We start from the raw sequence: 23,472 nt of genomic DNA, 5'->3' as shown, positions 1-23,472 counted from the left end.
TCAGCAACTAAAAATCTCACAAAAGGATGTTTGACCATAAAAGATGACTGAATGAAAATATGAACAAATTACACCTACAATTCACATTAATTTGCATCCTAAAAAATAAAGAATAGTCAGAAATTTAGATTCACATTAGTATGTTCTAAATAAATAAGAAAAATCATAACTCATCAGTTAAAAGGCTCAATAATTTATAAATTATATAGAACGTTGAATATACTTTTTTTTACAAAGCTAATCTTCTACTGCTTTTAAGTTTGTATGAACGCTAGAACTTGCTCTTACGCGAATCTTCTATATTGACAACCATTATTTACTTATAATATTTTAATGCTTATTTACTATAATAGTGACAGTATGCAGCGTATGGGATAAGATTTGGTGTTTTTAGTGTTTAATATTCCTAAGCTAATATTTAAGATGTTAGTCCCTCTGTCCCTTTTTAGTTGCACATTTTCTTTTATAAAAGTCAAATTGACCAATTTTTTACCGTAAATTAAACATTACCCTTATATTACTTGAAAAAACTAAAAATTATATATTAACATAGATTGAATCTACTTTCCGGTGATATAATTTTTTATTTTGTTCAATTTTAAATTATTAATACTTCGGTCAAACTTTAGTCAATTTGACCAGGTCAAAGTTAAATGTGACAACAAAAAGTGACAACTAAAAGGGACGAAGGGAGTAATATTTTGAGTTTCTCGTTACAACACCGAAATCAAAGTACGTGATTTTCGTTGATCATTTTTTTAAAAATTTGTTCATTTTATTGGATCATGTTGTTGTATCAAAAAATTTTATTGATTTAGATAATTGATATTGTGATATTAAAAATATAAAAGACTTTTAGAAACTCCCAGTTTTAGTAGTATATGAGTTTATAGAATCCGGTCACTATATAGGGTGATGGATCTTTATTTATTTTTTTTTGAACTTTTGTTATTGAACTAGTGTACTAGTGTGCAAGCTCCGCCTCAATATCTTTACTTTTATTTCTACCGTGACTTTTTAATATCTTGGGTTTGGAAACTTCATGATTAGGCCTTAGAATTTGAATTATCTTAATTTCTATTTATTAGTTTGATTTTGAATTAATATTTTGAAATGTCGAGATGTTATAAATTAACCAAACATGTTTTTAAATATAAAAGTGTTAAATTTTTAGTTAGCTTTCAATTGTCACAATAATAAAATTATAGATTTATTTTAGTACCCTAATTTTCCTTTTCAATATTACCTCGAAAATTGTAAAGTGGATATCATATGATGTAAAATATTGGGTTTAGAGTTGAAAATTGCTATTTATTCATAAAATAATGAATATTTATTTATCAATAAATAATCATGTACAATAATTGATAAACAAATAATTTCTTTAAATTAATAAATATTTTATCAATTCTAAATACAAAGCAATTGTAAATACCAAATGTAATACAATGCCAGAACCTGTAAAAGCTCCTGTCACTAATCTTTCTTGTAATCTTTGTTCTCATTCCAGGAAGAAAGGCATGAAAGGCTGCATATGTTAATTTTGGAGCATTTTCTTCATTGTTTACTCCAAAATTATAAGAAAATATAAGAAATATGATTAGTATTTCGTAAAATTATTTACAACAAAATTGAAGATAAGTTTGTATAACAAAACTAGATGCCTACACATAAAGTTGTTTTCAACAAAGTAACAGAACTAAATTCTTACACTGTTGGAGTGGATCCGAGTTAACAAGACTTCACACATAAATTACCCCCTCAACATTACAAATCAGGGGATTGAAAAAATTGAAATTAGAGTAATGAATATCAAAAATGGTTAAGAAGACTTTTCTAATAAACATATATGAGAAGATATATGCTTAATCGCATAGAAAAAGAAGAAGGGGCATTGAATTTGATATGAATTTATGGTTATGATTTCACAAAGAGGGGAAGAGAGGCAGATGCATAATGCAGAGAGGAGGCAGAAGGTTTTTATGATGCAAAGATGAGGCTCAATGTTAGTCTTATATAGAGTCCTAACAAATAATTGGACGGTCAAGATAAAACCCTAACACAAATCAACGATTGTGATGAAGTATGATATGTATTCTATTGCAATGTGAATGATTGGATGGTTAAAATCAAACTGCTCATATAAATTAACAACTTTAATTCTTTCATGTACCATTTTTCCCTATAGCTAGGGAAAAATAAGCGCCCATGAATTAAAATAATCTTGCTATTACATTAATAACATTGGGATACTTTCAATTTAAAAATGTAAAAATTTGATTAAAAAAATATAGCATTTTTTATAAGGTTAATTTCATATCTAAATGGCGGAATATGTGCTTGTGATTTTTTATTTTGATCAAATAATAAACACAATTGATTTTCTAGGAAATAAAAGTAATATTTTACACCTTACTTAAAATAATACTTGAGTGCACAACTTAAAAATAAACAAAATATTATAATTTTTGAAGTAAAATTATTTTTTTAACTTAATGCATATACATTTAAAAGTCTCTAACTTTTTGATTAGATAATAATTTTTTTGTTTACTTTTGTAAGGAGTACATATTGACTATGATATCAATTTTTAATGTGATACTAAAACATAAAATTTTATGTTTTTACTTGTTCTATATATATGTTAAGAAAAATAAAAATTTTTAAAATGGGAGATACCCAATATTTTAATTATTTATTTCATGTAAAGATGTAAATTTTTTAACACAATAAAAAACAAATCTAAAATAATACAAAAAATTTGGAAACATTTTATAATTTAGCATATTACTAGAACATATCCTTGACACTAAAATTTACATAAATATTTGCTTATGTAATTCTTGTTCTACTGTATGGTACAATTCTTTATTATTAAATAAAAATTTCAAATACACTACAATAGTTATAAAGTCTTTTTAACATATTAAAAAATATAGTGCTCATATTTCAAGTGGATATGAGATAACAAGATTTTAAATCACCTATTCCTGTAAAAATGCAAGTAATCAATTAAAAGGGGTTATCAAAAATTTTGTAATTAACCTACATAAGAGAATCTTGAAGGCTATTATGTAAACTTGTTAGATAAAACAACATTATCTATAATTTTATTGAATGGGCAAAGAAATTCTTTTAGTGATGTTAGCTATATTCATTAGTAATATTCAAATAAACATGTATTTTATTAAAAATATTTTCATGATAAAGATTTTATATTTTATATTTACGTATATTTAAGTTAATATAAAATTAAGGAAAATTATTACGATTAAAGATATAATAACATTTTTTAAAAAATGAAAAAAATAAAATTAACAAACATTACCCTCATGTATTATAAAATAAAAATAAATAACTCACACATATATTATTTTATTAGAATATTAAATTTTAATTTATGACGACCCAAAATCCTCCACCTTGAGAATGTGTGTCATGAGAGTACCATATGGTGAAACCTGCATTATTGCAATATATAATGAGATTAAATATCTCAGTAGGGGAACACCACTCCATTGTCTCGATGGAGTCTAATTATCACTTGTTACATATCCATAAATGTCTTAATACAAACTAATAAGTGTGCATATTTGAAATTATTAAAATACTAGATAAGCTCGAAACTGCATCTTCTGTGTCGAACCGTTCAACTAAGGATAATCTTGTTTGACTTTTCCCTTTCCTCTACCTCTGTTACTCGTCATAATCTTTCATTTCATATTCTACTGTATATGATTTTAAAAATAACAAGAATGACAATCTACATGCTCAGCAAGATATCCAATAATAATAGAATAATAAATAGTGAAAGTTGTACATCACAAAAAGGATAAAAGTGCAAAAATACAATGAATATTATGAAATAAATTTCCATGAAAAAATTTCAAATTCAGTTGCTTTTCGAATAAAAAGCAAACTCATCAAGGGCACATGATCAAAATAATCACAAGATGTGAATCTGTTCGTTTCCATCCTAGGTACCTTTGTGATGCGATCAATTAACACGGAAGAGTACCATTCTCCGCGTGAATACTGCGCTCGCCTGTTCATGGCTCATTGTAGATTCATCAAACATTTCAATACTAGCATATATAATGGGTCCCACCTGAACCCATGGCTTCACTTGAGCCAAACAATAAAATTTATAATATCCGCACTTCGGATAAACAATTTCAAACCATGGGCACCTCCCATGTTGACTATTCTCTGAGTAAGATATTCACCGTTGAATGAACATTTTCAAAATTTGAATAATAAAATTCAAGCATCAAAATCAATAAAATAATGAAATATAGTACTGGCTAGAACGATAAACCAATTGTACTTTTAAGAATACAGTTCGTTACGAATAATAATGAACTACGATTTAAAATATTGATCTTCTCAAATATTGAGAATAATCGATATTAAATAAGGTTTGGGTTACTTGAATGATAAACAACCTTTGCTTGCTAAATTATAATAAAATAAATATTTAAGATGGCTCCAACGTTAAATAATACTAAGATTTTGGAAATTTCATATGCGCAATTAGGTCAATGGTATCAAATGATTCATAAGGTTAATCTCAAACACGGATCCAACTAATGACAATAAAATTTGGTGGTTCAAAAAAATAAACACCCTAGATTTAAAGTCATCATTATTCAAAGAGATAAATTACCCAAATGAATATTCTATGTACAAAGGGGATAACACGTCCATATTTTTCAGGATTTAGAAGGAAAATATATTCTCAAGATAAATAAACATAAAATGAAATGATTTTTAAAATTTAATAAGCATGAATAAGGGGATAGAGTAAACTTGCCTTTGTCCAGAAGCACATGCCATTCACAATATACTTTCATTAGCCGGTTAATCTCTATTTCTGACTTAAATTTATAATCAATAAATCAACAATAAGTATTCAGTATAATTGAACATAAAATAATTTTAATATTCAGTAAAATGACTTATTCATATCTCAAATTCTCTACACAGCTGTAAGGATGAAAATAGGCGCTAATATTCACGCAAGTATACACGATCGCAAGTAATATTGAATTAATTCTAGTTCGTTCCCATAGAGACTGATTTAGGTTAATTTCAATTAATGTACTTATGCAACGATAGCATGGTTATTATTCAATACTAAGGTGATAACAAGTTGAGATTGTTTATAACTAAGATTATTAACTAACATGCAATTAACTAAGAGATTAAAAGGGTGATTTACTTATATAACACAAATATGGGATTCTAACTTCATTACTACTTCATTCAGTAGCCTTTTTGTTCTTATCCTTAGCATGCAATGGTGATGATTCTAATCAGAAAACACAAAACTAGTAAGCACCAACTTTCCTTGTACAAATACCCTACTACCAGACATTCATAAAAGAGATAGAAGCTGAATAGACACCAATTAACATGTTTATAGAATTTGACAACATAACGGTTTAATGAACAAGTTATCAATCGTGATTACATAGGCAAGTAAGATTGTTAAAATTACCTATGAATCATGCTTATCAAATACGAACCTATGCTAGCATGGTATATTCTAAACCCCTATATTCACTTTCACTTAAATAGAGATTAACACGCTATCTATCGTGACGCTCATAAGACGAATAAGCACAACCAATACTAGGATCATATATTTTTCGTACACTAAGGTATCAAATATATTAACTATTGAAATCTATAGTAAATCCGCGAGAACCCCATAATAACGATTAGCCCATAACCGAACTCATCATCACCGTGGGTTCCAATAAAAGAATGGTATAATAAACTAAGTCTTTAATAAACTGAATAATAATCAAGTACGTTAAACAAGAGTATAGGTTCAACAAAATAAGAAAACTAGCATCCAAGATTAGAACTTAAAATAAAAAATCACAAGAATAAACTAGATCCTCTTCGCCTTGGTGGTATTTATGCTCCGAGGTCTTCTAGTTGTCTTCTCCTTAAGCTTTGTTACGAAAAACATCTTTAAGTTGTCTATATATAGCAGCCCAATCAGAAGAGAAGTCCAGAAAATCACTCTTGTACTTAAACAGGATTCTGAGCTTTCGACTCGGCGCGGGCGCGCGCTTCATCAGCGCGGCGCGCTGTCCTTCTGCTTCTCTGGCACGGTCGTACGCTAGCACAGCGAGAGCACGTTGGCATTCTAGAAAAACTAATTTGCTTTCTTTTTTTGCTGATCCTTGATGACATTATAGGAGCAAACTCCCAGGACACCTTCCTAACACCATTTAGCACCAAAGAAATGTTAAATCTCCATGATCCCTTATTTATGCCTTAAATGCAAAACACTACAAAAACGCATCAAAACACAAACAACTTGAGTACAAAACACCAATTCAAGCCTTATAGAGCATTCTAAGTGGACATAAATGCCACTTAACACACCCCCAAACTTGAACCGATGCTTATCCTCAAGCATAAACAGACTCAAATAACAAGAAATAAAAATGCATGAATGCAACTACATGAATGCAATGATCCCCTCAGATTAACTAAACCAACCAATGAGCAACATCTCAACAAATGCAGTTATTCACACAAAGATCAATTCAAATCCCACAAATCAACTTACAAGCCAGAAACGTGCGTGTTTGCAAATGCTTAAAATATATACTATCACAACTAGATCAATAATCATGACTCACTACTCATCAAGGCAATCACATGGTTATAAATAGAATAAACGCTAAATTCAAAATGACTCACAATACTTCAATTCTTATATCAGAGTTATTACATGGATTCATGCTTTTATTCACAACACCTAAACAATCACAAATATGCTTATTTGATTGTATAATGAATGAGGTCCACAAAAGACTTATGCAATAATACCCATGTAGCGAGCGTTAGGTTAGTGGATCCAAGACTATAAAAGCCTTAGGTCACTAGGCAAAAGTCCCCTATGAACTTAATAACTCGAGTATTAAAGAGCACGCTCGTGATCAATTATGCATCAACACAAATCTTGTTTTAGAGGTGCAATGACAAGTGTCGTGATCAAACTTTTTTTAAGCTCTCAAAAGCAGCTAGGCACTCGTCATCAAACTTAAAAGGGACATCTTTCTCTAAATTGTACAAGGGTTTAGAGATTTTAGAGAAGTCCTTGATGAAACGCCGATAGAAACTCGCACGGCCAAGAAAGTTGCGGACTCCCTTAACTGAAATTGGTAGAGGAAGGTTTTCAATGACCCTCACCTTGACTTTATCCACCACAAGACCTATACTAGACCTTGTGCCTAAGAGATGCCCTGTTACACCATAAAGTGACATTTCTCCCGGTTGAGAACCAGATTGGTCTCAACACACCTTTTAAGAATGGTGCCAAGATTTTGCAAGCACTCGTCAAAGAATCACAGAACCTAGAGGAATCGTCCTTAAATACCTCCACATTCTCACCAATCATGTCATAGAAGATAGCCATTATGCATCTCTGAAATATGGCAGGTGCACCACACAACCCAAAGAAAATCTTCTTAAAGCAAAAGTACCACATGGACAAGTAAAGGTAGTCTTTTCTTGATCCTCTTGAGTGATACAAATTTGATTATAACCTGAATAGCCATCCAGAAGACAATAGTACTCATGCCTAGCCAACTTGTCAAACATCTGATGAATAAACGAAACAGGGAAGTGATCCTTCCTCGTAGCTTTATTCAGCTTCCTGTAATCCATGTAAACTCTCCACCCTATGACTGTTCGAGTAGGAATGAGCTCATTCTTCTCATTAACAATAACTTTGACGCCTCCTTTCTTCGACACACATTTAACTGGACTCACCCAAGAATTGTCAGAAATATGATAGATGATCCCTACATCTAGCCACTTGAGAATTTCCTTCTTCATAACTTCTTTCATGATCGGATTAAGCTTTCTTTGTTGCTCAACAGTTGGCTTGCTACCTTCCTCTAGCAGAACTTTATGCATGCAATAAGAAGGGATGATTCCCTTGATATCTGATATAGTACATCGAATTACCGATTTGAACTCTCTCAGAATCCTCAAGAACTTATCCTCATCACTACCTGAAAGGTCAGATGCAATAATAACATGTAAAGTAGATGCATCACCTAAAAATGCATACCTCAAGTGTTCAGGCAATGGTTTAAACCCGAGTGTAGGAGATTAATCAATAGATGACTTGAGGCACTTTGGAGAATTTTTCAGCTCTTCCAATATAAGTGATTCAAATGGCATATCCATCATTCGCTTCCAGTGAGAAGCATTCAAATATTGCAACTGTCATCACCTTTGTCATCTTCATTATCTGAATTTCCCAACAAGGCTTTCTCTAAGGCATTAGACCTTAACATTTGATCAAGTTCTGAAATAACCACATAATTGACCAACTCCACTTTTATGCACTCCTTATTATCAGTGGGGAATTTCATGACATTAAACACATTAAAAGTCACATCATGATCCAGTACTCACATAGTGAGCTCACCCTTCTGCACATCAATCAAGGTTCGGCCCGTAGCCAAGAATGGTCTTCCCAAGATTATGGGAATCTTCTTATCCTCCTCGAAATCAAGAATTACAAAATATACAGGAAAGATGAGTTCGTCCATCTTGACCAAGACATCCTCCACAATGCCTCGTAGAACGTTCGGCCAACTGTAAGGTCATATACGTAGGCTTTGGATCAGGTAAGTCCAACTTCTTGAAGATAGACAAAGGCATCAAATTAATGCTAGCTCCCAAGTCACATAAGCAGTTGTCGAATGACCCTTTTCCAATGGTGCAAGAAATAGCGAGGCTTCTAGGATCTTTAAGCTTCGGAGGCAACTTTTGTTCCATCACAGCAATGCATTCCTCCGTGAGAGCAACGGTCTCTATTTCATTGAGCTTCACTTTTCGAAAGAGAATATCTTTCATAAACTTGACATAGCTAGGCATCTATTCAAGAGCTTCAGGGAAAGGTATATTGATATGAAGTTTCTTGAACACCTCAAGAAACTTTGTAAACTGCTTATCCAACTTTTGCTTCTGTAGATTCTTAGGAAAAGGTGGTGGAGGATAGATCTGTTTCTCCCATGTATTACCCTCGGGAGGAGTGTGTTCCATATTTTGCTTCCTTGGTTCAACTTCTGCTTCCTTCTGCACTTCTTCTTCAGCCATATCTTCAGATTCTTGAACTTGAGCTTTTTCTTGGCTTACAACCTTCAGATTCTTTCCTATCACTTTCGTGTCACTAGGGAGTGTACCAGGTTATCGATTCAGCAAGGCATTGGCAATCTGCCCAATTTGATTTTCAAAAGTCTTGATAGAAACCGCTTGGCTCTTACACATTAGCCTAAACTCCTCTAATTCAGATTTTTCATTAGATTGTTGCAGTTAGAGTTGTTGTCTTGGTGCGTATTGCGGTTGTTGATAACCAAGAGGGTAGTATTGCTTTGCGGCATACAGCTGATAAGGATGCTGTACCGCATTCTTAGTGTTGTTCCAGCTGAAGTTATGATGATTGCAGTTGTTGGGATGATAGGTGGCTAGGACTGGTTGCTGTGACCTCTAAAAGTTGCTCGCGAAGTGAGCTGATTCGCTAGAAATAGCACACTGCACTGTCTCATGCGCACCAGTATAAAGCTCAAAGACACTAGTGATCTGATTAACTCCATAATTAGCCAAAGAATCCACCTTCATCGTCAAAGCTATAAGCTGAGCAGCTATAGAAGTAGCAGCATCTACCTCGAGAATTCCTGCTATTTTGCCTTGAGTTAGTCTCTGAGAAGGATTCTGATATTCATTAGTAGCCATCAGTTTAATCAAATCATAATCTTCATCTTAGCTCTTAGCGCACAAGGCTCTACCTGATGCTACATCAAGCATGGGTCCATAAGTTGCACCCAATCCATTATAAAAGCAGTGAATAATTATCCAGTCAGGCATCCCATGATGAGGACACTTCCTAAGCATCTCCTTATGATGATCCCAAGCTTCACAGAAAGATTCTCCTGATTGACTGCGCAAATTGAGTAAAAGCATTCCTGATTGCAGTTGTCTTCGCCATAGGGAAGAATTTAGTGAGAAACTTCTGAGCAAGATCTTCCCACTTGGTGATTGAGCATGTTGGTAGAGAATATATCCAACACTTAGCTTTATCTCTCATAGAGAATGGGAATAGCCTTAACTTAATAGTATCTTCAGAGACATTAATTTTGAAAGTGTCGGAGATCTCGATGAAATCTCTGATATGCATGTTGCGATCTTCCGTTAGAGAACCCCCAAACTGAACTGAGTTCTGCACCATCCGAATCATGCTAGCCTTGATTTCAAAAGTGTTAGCCATGATGGATGGTCTAACAATGCTAAACTGAATATCAATGATTTTCGGCTGAGAGTAGTCCATCTAAGCCTTTGTATTTGCTTCTGGTTCACCCATTGCAACAAGAGCTTCTTCTTCAAATTTCTCCTCCTTAGCAAGAACTTCTTCCTCTACTAAAACTTTTTCCTCCTCTTTATCCAGCGTTCTCTTTCTCCTCCTTAGCAAGAACTTCTTCCTCTACTAATACTTATAGCATTCTAAGTGGACATAAATGCCACTTAACAATAGCCTTTTAACTTGTCGAGGTCCCCATCTCACACAAGTAGAATGATTGGTCGATATCTACAATTTTCTATATAGCTTTTTAACTTGTCGATATCTCTAGTTCTCTACATGAGCTTTTTGACTTGTCGATATCTTCAGTTCTCTACATGATGAATTGACTTATCGATATCTCTACTTCTCTACATGGACTTTTTGACTTGTCAATATCTTCATTTCTCTACATGCAGATTGACTTTTCGATATCTTCAGTTCTCTAGATGCAAATTGACTTGTCGATATTTCTTGGGACTTCTCTACAAGTCATTTCATACATCTCGACATACTTCTCTACATTCCTTGATCTGTGACTCGTTGATATCTAACCTAGAATATTTTTTCTAGAACAATATTATTCATCTTCAAGCATCTATACCTCTCTCTGAGACATGATCATGATTTATCTTCTTCCATAATTTATTCTTTAACTTGAGGCTGTTTAGTGAAAAACCTCCAGTCTAAACTATTTAGCATTTTTACAGACTTAAAAATTACAATTACATAATACAATTGAGTTATCATACAACTTATTCTTATGGTTGTCAAGATGACTTAGTCTTGTTATGTACAAGCATGTCTTCCACAACAGATATTCAAAATGTAAACTCTCATCGCCCATATTTCATAACCAGAAAAAATCACTGATCAACCTGAAATAATTTCCAGATTCTGTAAATTAAAAACTGTTAAATTCGGCAGAAAAACTGATGCAATAATCTGCAGATTGAGCAATCAAAAAATTACTAAAATTTTATACAGAACTGAAGCAAAAGCCTGCAGATTTTGCAGACCAAAAACTATTAAAAAATTCTTCAAACATTTCAGCAAATACAATCATGCATGCGCAAAAATTCTATAGTCCAAATTATGCTAAAAAGTACTCCAAATAATCTTATAAAGTAATACACATATTATATTCTTACAATCTACACATTAGTAGATTATACATACATTATATACACAAAGAAAAATGTCTTCAAACTTATGAATAACCTAAATTATCTTACCCATAGATTCGTCTCAAACTAAATCATCCCTAGGTATATTAAATTTTAAACTAAATACAACTAAACCTTAAATAGTGGAGAAAAAGTCATCAATTAAACACTATCAATATGAAATTACAATGCATGCCCTACCAAAATCATGTAAGGTGGAAACATAAAACTAGTTTCAAATAGTAAATATTTGCAAAGAAGCCTCGCCAAACGTAATTCATTAACGAACTGCAAAAGTAGTACTGTCACAGAAAGCTCTTGAATGAATCCCACACGTCCACAGAGAATGGATCAAATGCATTTGATGATATGCAACAAAACTTTTTTCTATTTCAAAACCCCTTGAAAATATTACTTGAAGTGTTGTATTTCACAAGATACCAAGGGGAAGCTGGACTAGTAAATTTGTGGTATTACTAATTTTTCTAACTTTCTTTACGCATTCTCCAGAATGATCTAACTTTCTTTATTTTACAGGTCAAAACCCATGGACCTTATCCTGTCCCTTCTCTATTTCTCCAATACTGTCAAATAAAATTTTGCCTATACAATAGCTAAACAATACGGATGAGTCCAACAAGTTGGGGTATGAAACATATTTCTAAATGATTCCATGATTATTTCATCAACAATATTTTCCTTAATTGTACTGGTACCACCTATATACTGCTGCTCAAAAAGATGCCTATTTATAATTTATTTCCAATAATATTCTCAAATTTAGGATTCTAATGCTTCCAAAACCAATCAATATTTTCTAAGTCCAAAATCAAGAATTTAATAATTCCCTAGAAAATATCTCCCCAACAACTCATATGAACATCTGAAATAATTCTTAGTTAATGTTATAGTCAATTATTCAACTCTAAGAAATTAAGATATCTTTTGCTTTGCAAATTCATAATATGATTGGAATATGTTTTACCTGTCGGTTGTCCTTTATTTTTCTGTTTTCTTTTCAAGAGCAATGCAACTAGAAAATCTCAACAAAAGGATATTTGACCATAGGAAAGACGAATGAACAAAAATCTGAGACAAATTGCACCTACACTTCACATTAATATGCATCCTAAACTAAATAAAGAATAGTCAAAATTGATATTCACATTAGTATGTCCTAAATAAAAAAAATCACACACTTAGATCAATTATAAATGGCTCAACAAATTTATAAATTATATAGAATGTTGAATATACCTTTCTCTTAGAAAGTGAATCTTCTACTGCTCTGAAGCTTGTAGAATCACTAGAACTAGAATTTAATATAATTATATCCGCTCTTTTATTCTGACCTCAGAAACAATGAACTCGGCGTAGCTCAATCAGGTCCATAACATAACTACTAGCTGCTCTTGCATATATGCACTTTAGTAAGAGTTTTGAGATATAATAGTGAAGATATGCTAATTTAGGATCTTCTCTTCTCACTTACTTGTACATTAATTATAAATTACAAGTCCAAATTAATTTACAGGTTGTTCGTCACAAACAACTTAACACTAAAAACTTACTTCTAAGCAAAAACTTATTATTCAGATTTGAGCAATTATGTCATTTATGGTAAGTATGTACTTGACTCGGCTTGACCACTATTAACATCACCACCACCGTAATGTACGGTTTTTAAATTAGTAAGATTATATTTCAAGTAGACGAGGTCATGGTAAAAATATTAAAACTCTAGAACCACTCTAGACAACAACTTTTTTACCATCACCATAAGTAAATTTTAGTTACGTTCATTCATAAAAAAGTTACACATTGACTATTAATATATTCATGATTAAACGAATATGCATTAATATGCCTAAACTTAATTTTCATAAAAAACATTCCACTCCGATCATTCCTATGATATTTTGCGTAATAATGGGTCATAACTTAAATTTTATCAAATTTGGAGATTGTAATAGTCTAAGCAACGTTGTAGGGTAAATTTTGAGATTTTATAGTTTCTATCAAATTAAAATTTTCTTGTCTGTTAGGATGGGAATCACCTCACTGAAACAACCTTCTATATAAAATCAAAATATACAAAAAATACCAGTTTAATGAGATTGTGTTGCTTCCATTCTAGATGTTTTTGATTCTATTAACAAAATGCAAAAATATTTTTATTTTACTGTAAAATTAATATCTCTACATACAGGAAAAGAAAAAAAACTATATGCATGCGAAATTATATCAATATTTTTAAAAAATTACTAGAGGAGCTATGAGCAGCACTATAGTCTATAGAAAGATTCAAATGTAAAATTAGATTATAGTATAGCACCTTAAGATAGAGTATAAAACAAAAAAAACCTTACATATTCCATGAAACAACTTGCTGCTATAATTTCTCAAACTCAAAATTAATCTGAAAGATTAATTGAAGATTAAAAACCATTCAATATCATCACAAAACCCTAAATATATGAACAAATTAATTTTGAGTCAAAGTGCTCATACTCATGTGTGAGTATTGTCTTCGTGTTCTTTTGATGGCTTCAGTTCCCTGCATCTTTTCTCTAAAGCATCCCATATCTCCTTTGTAGTCTTGTATCCAGTTACCCTGTTGACATGACATTGTCAATTGCACTATAGCAAATGCCTTACCCTGACATCCTTGGCAATAGATGAGATGTCTTCAGCTGTGTAATCACATTTCTCCTTTGGTATAACCTTTGTTGGTTGATCATCAAATACAATGAGAGCTTGGTAGGCATATGTGGTCATCATTAATTCTATCAAGATATTCTGGATCTATGGCTTCCAGAAACATAACCATCTTTACCTTCTATATAGGATACTCAGATGCTCTCAGTCTGGGAACCCTAATAGTTTCATATCAACTGTGGGTTTGATTGTTTTGAGTGTCTTGAGTTTTGGTGGGCTTGGTTGGTTTGTGTTTCTTCAGACATGATTCTAATCGGATCTTACTGTTTGTATATCAACAGAGTAGATCTGATACCACTTGTTAGGTCGCACAACACTATATAAGGGGGTTGAATATAGTGTTTATACAATCAACGATTTATCAACACAAGTATGTAACAATAATCAAGTATATTCAATATAAGAACTTTGTTACAATATAAGTTGTTCTCTCAGTGATGAACAATATCACTAAGAGCTGCTAGGGTTACAATGAATAATATTCTCTCGTGAATGATAACACATATAGTGTAAACCCTAAGTGTGTTTATATAGTACACAGTTACATATCTTCTAATTGATATGAAATATAATTTTGTCTCCTAAAATATCAATCAGATATTATCTTCTACAAGTCTTTTAGTCCTCTAACTCTTCATGCATATCTTTTATTGTTTTAGTCACAATCATTTCCTGTAAACAAGCTGTTCCTTATCTGAAGTATCCGCACTTAAGTCCTGATATAAATCCTGACGACCTTAAGTTATGATATAAATTATGACTTCAGTAAGTTCTGATTTCCAGTAAGTCCTGATATTAAGTTCTGAAACTAAACACAATAGATTAGACATGACATCTCAAATATATCTAACAATCTCCCCCAACTTGTAAATTTTGAAAAATACAAGTTAATAGATTTGATGATCTCAAAAATTTAAGTACAAATGCAATGAGAGTTTAATTAGAACTAACTACAACTTACAGTCCTTGTAGCTTTTACCAAATTTACTGAGTCAATCTGAATCCAAAATGATTCTTGACAAAGTTTGATATCAGCTTCTCTTCTGCATTCCTCAGGACTTGAGCTATTATAGCTTTGACTTGCTTCATCTCTTCAACTTAACTTCCAATCTGATAGATTGCAGTACTAATTGTTGTAATATGAGTTCTTTCTAATCCATCACCAAGTCTGATTACTCTTGGATGAGATGAGTCTTCATTATAGCACATGCATTTCTCTTTCAGAATAACTTCAAGTTTAGCAGAATTCTTCTTCATTGGAATTTCATTTCTATCATCTTCAACTATATTTGGAATGAATTATGTAACTCTTAATCCAGAAATTCTTGCTTTATCCCTTATGGTCTTCATGATGAAATTCGACCATCTCCTGGTAATCTCAAACTTTATCTCTAAAGATAATGAAAGAATTGAAGTTCTTTCAGAGATTTGTTCAACACTTCTGATTCTGAGATTCTGTATGTTCTTCCATCATCAAGAAACAAAATCAGATTTTCTTTGACATTACTTTTATCATGAGCATCCAGAACCACTTGAACAGATATAACCTTATCAAGGTGTTTTTGTGTAACTTCTTCAAGAGGTTTGTCAGTTAACAAAAATGGATCTCTTGTAAGTACTTCAACTCCTATCTTGATCTTGGCTTCTTCAGAACCTAATCCAGCTCTTTCTCTTGCTCTGGCTTTCAATCCAACAGTCATGAAATCAGATAACAATTGACTTTTCTTAGGATATGATGGATTAACATTCTTCCATAGGAGTTTTCTCTTATCAGTTACTGTCATTTTGTACAAATCAACTTGAGCACTATCAGAGGTTGATGTCTTGATGATTTGATCAGAATTTCCTGTTTCTTCTATAGTTTGCTGTACTTCACTCTGAACAACTTGAGCTATGTCAGAGGTTGTTTTAGATTCTTCTGTTATCTTCCTTCTTTTCAGAGTTTCAACAATTTCATCTTTAGCAGCTGTATCATCAAAAACTTGAACCATTTTGCACACTGGTTTCATCAGGATTTGAGGAATCTTCATCTCTTGTGTCTTTATTGGTTCATCAATCTTTACTTTCCCTTTATCCTTTAAATCAATCTCAATTTGTGATCTTGCCTTGGGATTTGAAGCCTCGAAAATTGACTTCTCCTTGATCACAATGCCTTTTGCCTTAGGCCTTGGAGTTTCTTTGCATCAGAAGCTTTAGATTTAAGATTTGTCTTCTCAGCTGCAAATCTAGCTTCTTCCACCTTTATAGTCTCTAAATCCATTCCATGATTATGCTTGAGAAATAATCTTCTAGCAATTTCTTCATCAAGTGTCTGAATCTTGGGATCTTTATAATAGACTGTATTCTCCCTTTCTTTGAGCTTCAGAGTTTACAAAAACTTCTGAGAGTCTTCTTTCAGCTTGAATAAGAAGATCAGAACATGATATCAGACTTTGAAATCTTCTGTGTAGAAGATTTGCTTGAATCAGAAATCAGTTTCTGTGATGAAACTTTGCTGCTTTGCCCATGACCTTTAACTTGACCTCTACCCTTGCTAGGATTTCCCTGGTCATCTGCTTCATCATCCTTCTTCTTCAGTACTTGACTAGTTGGGCATTTTTATTTAACTACCTTCTCCCCCTTTTTGGCATCATCTGGTAGGAGTAAAGTTAGAAGAAGTTCTACTGAAGATTGAATTTCATTTAGTTGAGCTTGTTGAGAAGCTGATTTTACAGGACCTCAGTTAGTTGGGCCTGTTGCTTTTCTTGAACTTTCTCAATAGCCTCTACTTTCTCATGAATAGGTGAATAAACCTGTTTTTATCTAGCTTGAGCATCAGGTCCAGCTTATGAGCATTTTCATGTAGTCTATCAACCTTAGCATGAGTTGTGGAGTGTGGACCTTGAAGACTTTTAGTACTGAGAACTGTGACTTTAAGTTGAGCTTTAAAATCAGAATTTGTCATCAACTCATCAACTTTAGCAATATGATCTGACTGAACTTTGGAGCTTGGAAAGAAATCAGATTCATTCCACTTCTTGGTCCACTCAACTCCTCTATGAGTTTCTTCCCAAGGAACAGAGCATCTTGTTCAACAAACTTTTTAATCAGTGCCTCCTTTCGAAGAGTTTGAGCTGGTGTGTTTACTGGAGCTGACAACACAAGTTGTGGGTAGCTATGGGAGATTCTGGTACAATTCATCTGTTTCCACTGTGTGTTTCAAAGGCATAAAACGCAGCGGATAAACGTAAATAAACCAAAAAAAAAATTTGAAACCCAAAAACAGGATCCAGTATAATTATGGCAGATTATGGAGATAACGATTCATACCTTTCAAGAGCTTAACTTTCACGAACTCAACGGAGATCCTAGCTATCACGCTTTGTGTCTACCTCTCGGAGAAACACCTCTATGGTATCCACACGAGCACCTTCAAGAACGTCTCACGAACTTGACTACGGAATGGATGTACTAGCCTCCTTCTTGACGATCTGAATTGCCTCTGCCTCTCTTTGCTGCTAGGGTTTTCTCAAAAACGTACAAGCCTCTTTAACCTATCATTATGTATTTATAATGGCTGATTAAAAAGGCCCATAACAGCAAAGCCCAACCCTAGTAGGTATTGGATTAAATAATAAAAACGAATTTCTATTATTTAATTAATAACTAAGTCATACTTAATTATTATGGGCAAAAAACATTCCTTTTAATTCGAATTTATATTATCTCAATTAAGTCTTACTTAATTATAATAAAATTCAAATAATCATCAATTAATTTAAATCCATAATTTAAATTAACTATTCCATTAAGTGCTCTATTTGTGCGACCCTATAGGCTATTATTTAATTGGCAATAATTTTATTCTCTAATAAAATTATAAACAATGAGCGGTATCTAGTAATACATCATTGTTACCCAATTAAACAATAATTAAATCGTGATTAGATAAAACCTTTCGTGATTAATGTTTTTTCGTGTAATATAATCCCTTTAACCATACATATTATAGATTAAACTCGAGGCATGTATTTAGTCATCCTCTTCAACATTTAATCCGGGTTTACTTGATCCATGAGTAGATTATCGAGACAAATCATTATTTGAGCATGGCCATGCTTTTATAATCTCACTCAATCAAGAGGCCAATAATATCTCTCCTAATTATAGGAGGGTTAAATCCTTTATCTATCATTCATATTTCTCATACGACTCATGATATACCCGATGTCCACTTTTATCATCACCCGATCAAAAGTAACTTTTAATGTAGTCAAAGTATATTAATCCTCGTATAGAAATATAATGATTTCAAGTCAAAGGATCGTTACACCATTATCACTGTGAGTCTTTCTTATGACTTTATTAAACATGAAGAATCTCACTGTGGGTCTGTCCAGTACCATGTACTCTCACATGTACCTATGTATTGACTTTAGTATCCCCATACTTATAACCAATGAGATGTGGTTATCTTGTCAAACAACATACTAGTCTATCTATGTATTATTATTGTCCTATATAATAATACTCGACTAGGGACCTTTAAGAATATGATATATTATATAATCTCAAGTTCAAGTCATGTACTTAAACTATACAATTTGTATCATGATTCTAAGGACATTTATTATGCTAACAAAATATCGCAGTAATTAAGGTCATAATAAATACATTTATTGAATGATCAACTGACATAAAGATTATAAAAGAATAATGTATTGCCTCTAGGGCACCTACACTAACAATCTCCCACTTGCACTAGAGCCAATCACCCATATATCTAATACCCATGGAACTAGTGTGACCATCGTGCTTCTGCTGCGACAAGCCTTTGGTCAGTGGGTCTGCAATGTTATCATTTGTGTGCACTTTACATATGTGTATATCACCCCTTTCATTAATCTCTCGAATAAGGTGAAATCTCCTGAGTATATGTTTAGCCCGGGAGTGTGATCTAGGTTCTTTAGCCTGTGCAATGGCTCCATTATTATCGCAGTATAGATCAATGGGATCTGCGATCGATGGAACCACTCCCAAATCAGAAATGAACTTTCGAATCCAAACGGCCTCCTTAGCTGCTTCACAAGCTGCAATGTACTCAGCCTCCATTGTAGAATCAGCTACTGTTTCTTGCTTTGAACTCTTCCAGCTTACAGCACCTCCGTTTAGACAAAACACAAAACCAGACTGTGATACAGTATCATCTCTGTCTGTTTGGAAACTTGCATCGGTGTAACCTTTTACAACGAGTTTCTCTTCTCCTCCATACACCAAGAATGAATCTTTAGTTCTTTTCAGGTACTTAAGAATATTCTTAACTGCCGTCCAGTGACCTTCACCCGGATTAGACTGGTATCTGCTCGTCATGCTCAAAGCATACGAGACATCTGGGCGAGTACATACCATTGCATACATGATAGATCCAATTGCTGAAGCATATGGAACTTTATTCATGTGGTCCTTCTCATCCAATGATTTCGGACACTGGTCCTTAGAGATCGTTATCCCTTGAGACACGGGGACATATCCCCTTTTTGCATTTTGCATTCCAAAACGATGCAAAACCTTATCAATGTATGTGCTCTGACTTAGACCGATCATCCTTCTAGATCTTTCTCTATAGATCCTCATTCCTAGAATGTAGGATGCCTCTCCTAAGTCTTTAATGGAGAAATTGCTCCCTAACCAAGTCTTAACAGCCTTTAGAGAAGGTATGTCATTCCCCATTAGTAGTATATCATCAACATATAGTACTATGAATGCCACATAGCTCCCACTAACCTTCTTGTAAACACACGGTTCATCTTCGTTTTGAACAAAGCCATACTCTGTGACTATTTCATCAAAACGGATATTCCATCTCCTAGAGGATTGCTTCAATCCATAAATGGATCGACGCAATTTACATACCTTGCCAGCATTCCTTGGATCGACAAAACCCTCAGGTTGTGTCATGTACACATCCTCTTCAAGGCTTCCATTAAGGAAGGCTGTTTTGACATCCATTTGCCAGATTTCATAATCATGGAATGCTGCAATGGCAAGTAAAATCCTTATAGACTTGACCATAGCCACTGGTGAGAAAGTTTCATCATAGTCAATACCATGAATTTGTTTGAAACCTTTTGCAACCAGCCTAGCTTTATAGGTCTGAACATTTCCATCCATGCCCTTTTTCTTCTTAAAAACCCATTTGCACCCTATGGGTTTTACCCCTTCAGGTGGATCAACCAAAGTCCATACTTGGTTTTCGTACATGGAATCTATCTCGGATTTCATGGCTTCAAGCCATCTCTTAGAGTCTGGACTGTTCATAGCATCTTGGTATGTGAGAGGCTCATCTTCATCTATGAGCATCAAATCACCACACTGAGTCATGAGAAATCCATATCTCTCTGGCTCATGGCGAAATCTACCAGATCTACGAACAACCTGTGTTTGTTGAGCATTATCATTATTCTGCTCTTGTTCCACTTCAGGTTCAATGCTATTTTGCGGTTCTCGATCTTCATCGAGATCTATAGTTCTCCCACTGTTTCTTTTGGAAACAAAATCTCTTTCCATGAAGACAGCATCTCGAGCAATAAACACTTTCTGCTCAGAAGGACTATAAAAATAATACGCCTTTGTTTCATTAGGGTATCCTACAAAAATGCACTCTTCGGATTTAGGTCCAAGCTTGTCAGATTCTTGACGTTTCACAAACGCCTTACATCCCCAAACTTTCATAAAGTTCATGCCTGACCGTTTCTCCTTCCATATCTCATATGGAGTCTTTTGAACCTTCTTAGTAGGAACACGGTTAAGTGTGAAAGCCGCTGTTTCTAGAGCGTAACCCCAGAAACTAATTGGAAGATCTGCATGACTCATCATCGATCGCACCATGTCCAACAAGGTGCGATTTCTCCTCTCTGAAACTCCATTCCATTGAGGTGTTCCTGGCGGAGTGAGTTGTGATACAATACCACACTCTTTCAAATACTCTCTAAATTCGGTGCTTAAGTATTCACCCCCACGATCGGATCGTAAGATCTTAATACTTGCATCTCCGCCAATTTGCTTCTCTACTTCAACCTTGTATTCTTTAAATTTTTCAAAAGAATCGGATTTGTTCTTCATAAGATATACATATCCATATCTACTGAAATCATCAGTAAATGTTATGAAGTAGTAGTAGCCTCCTCTAGCCATTACACGCATTGGGCCACATACATCACTATGTATTAGCTCCAGACGTTTAGTGGCCCTTTGACCCTTACCAGTGAAAGGGGCTTTAGTCATCTTACCAAGCAAACAAGATTCGCATTCTTGGTATGATTCAAAATCAAACTTATCCAAGTATCCATCCTTATGTAATTTGGATATGCGTTTCTCATTTATGTGGCCTAGACGACAATGCCAGAGGTATGTTTGATTTGAGTCATTCATTTTAAGTCGTTTGTTTTCTATATTACAGACAGGGTTATCTAAATCAAGAACATATAAACCATTAAATAAACGCGCAACACCATAGGTTAAATCATTCAAAGCAAAAGAGCAACTGTTGTTCTTTATTGTAAACGAAAAACCTTTCTTGTCCAAACAAGAAACAGAAATAATGTTTCTGCGAATCGCAGGCACGTAAAAACAGTCTTCTAGTTCTAAAACAAGCCCAGAGGGCATAGATAAATAATAAGTCCCTACAGCTAAAGCAGCAACTTTTGCTCCATTGCCTACTCTTAGGTCCACTTCTCCCTTAGCCAAAGTTCTACTTCTCTGCAGGCCCTGCACATTTATACAAATGTGAGAAGCACATCCAGTATCAAATACCCAAGATGTAGAAATAGACAAATTGACTTCTATAACATAAATACCTGATCCAGAAATCTGAACTGCTTTCTTTTTCTTCAGATCCTCCAAGTAAATTGGACAGTTTCTCTTCCAGTGACCATCTTTCTTACAGTAGTGACATTCACCCTTGGCCACACCACCTTTAGGCTTTAAAGCCTGTTTGGGACCTGACTTTGGCTTGGGTGTAGAATCAGATCCAATCTTCTTCTTACCCTTCCATTTGCCCTTCCCTTTGGCCTTACCTTTATTTCCCACCATCAGTATGGGAGCAGGTTCAGCTGTCTTCATGTTGGTCTCATATGTTCTCAACATATGCAACAATTCAGTAGGTGTTTTGTCAAATTCATTCATATTGTAGTTCACAACAAACTGAGTGAATTTGTTGTTCAAAGAATTCATGATTAGGTCAATACCAGTTTCCGGACCAATCGGGAAACCCAAAGTTTCAAGGTACTCAATGTAACCAATCATCTTCAGAACATGTGGGCCAACTGGTTCACTCGCCCCTTGTTTGCAATTAAAAAGTGACTTACTCGTGTTGAACCTTTCTTGACGAGTTTGGCTTGCAAACATGCTTTGCAAGTGCTCATTGATAGTATATGCATCCATATGCACATGCTGTCTTTGAAGCTCAGCACTCATAGTTGCCAACATAAGACATGCAACATCATTTGCATCATTCTCATCCCTTGTGCGTGCTGCTCGTTCATCAGCAGTAGCACCCTCAGGAAGGGGGCCTGGAGGAGGAATATCAATGACATGAAGCTTGCGCTCCTGCCTGAGGACAATCCTCAAATTCCTCTGCCAGTCTAGGAAGTTGTTTCCTCCTGTCAGCTTGTCCTTCTCAAGGACTGAACGTACGGATAGTGTGTTTGTGTTGTTTGCCATTACTCAGTATCTACAATAATAAAAGTGCAAAATAAACATTAGATTGTCTGAGTTAAAATTTTATGTTCATATGATTATGATATATTCATAATATATCTCCCACTATTTTTTTATCAAATTAATAGCCCTAACTATTAATTCGGAAAGTATATCCCATAAATCTTTCTAGTGAGCCAAGATCCATATTTCGTCATGTTCTAAGTCAACCACTGGTATCCTTAAAACATGATTATTTAGGTAGACAACAGTTGTCAATTATATCATATATAATTCTTGGATAATTTGGTGAACAACAATTGATCTTATCTATCTAATAGATTTTTAACCAAACTCTATGCTTCTAAGTTCATAATAGTTGAATATAACCGTTTATATTCACCTTATTATGATGACTCAGTTAAGTTAGACCCAATGATACAACGTCCGAATATAACCGTTTATATTCGTCGCATTTCACCATGATAGATAGGAGTCCCCTGCCACTGACAGCCCTTCCCCTTATCGATCTAGGAT

General features: G+C 33.8%; 1 non-coding gene across 1 annotated transcript; it reads left to right on the top strand.

The window, feature by feature from the left end:
- Window positions 1–9,904: 9,904 nt before the first annotated feature.
- Window positions 9,905–10,012, top strand: LOC141700231 (small nucleolar RNA R71). The gene has a single exon (XR_012566256.1). It is a non-coding gene; the product is annotated as a small nucleolar RNA R71 (small nucleolar RNA).
- Window positions 10,013–23,472: the final 13,460 nt, after the last annotated feature.

Source organism: Apium graveolens, unplaced genomic scaffold, assembly GCF_009905375.1.
Source record: "Apium graveolens cultivar Ventura unplaced genomic scaffold, ASM990537v1 ctg1932, whole genome shotgun sequence".
NCBI lineage: Eukaryota > Viridiplantae > Streptophyta > Magnoliopsida > Apiales > Apiaceae > Apium > Apium graveolens.
This window is presented reverse-complemented; position numbering and strand designations above follow the sequence as displayed.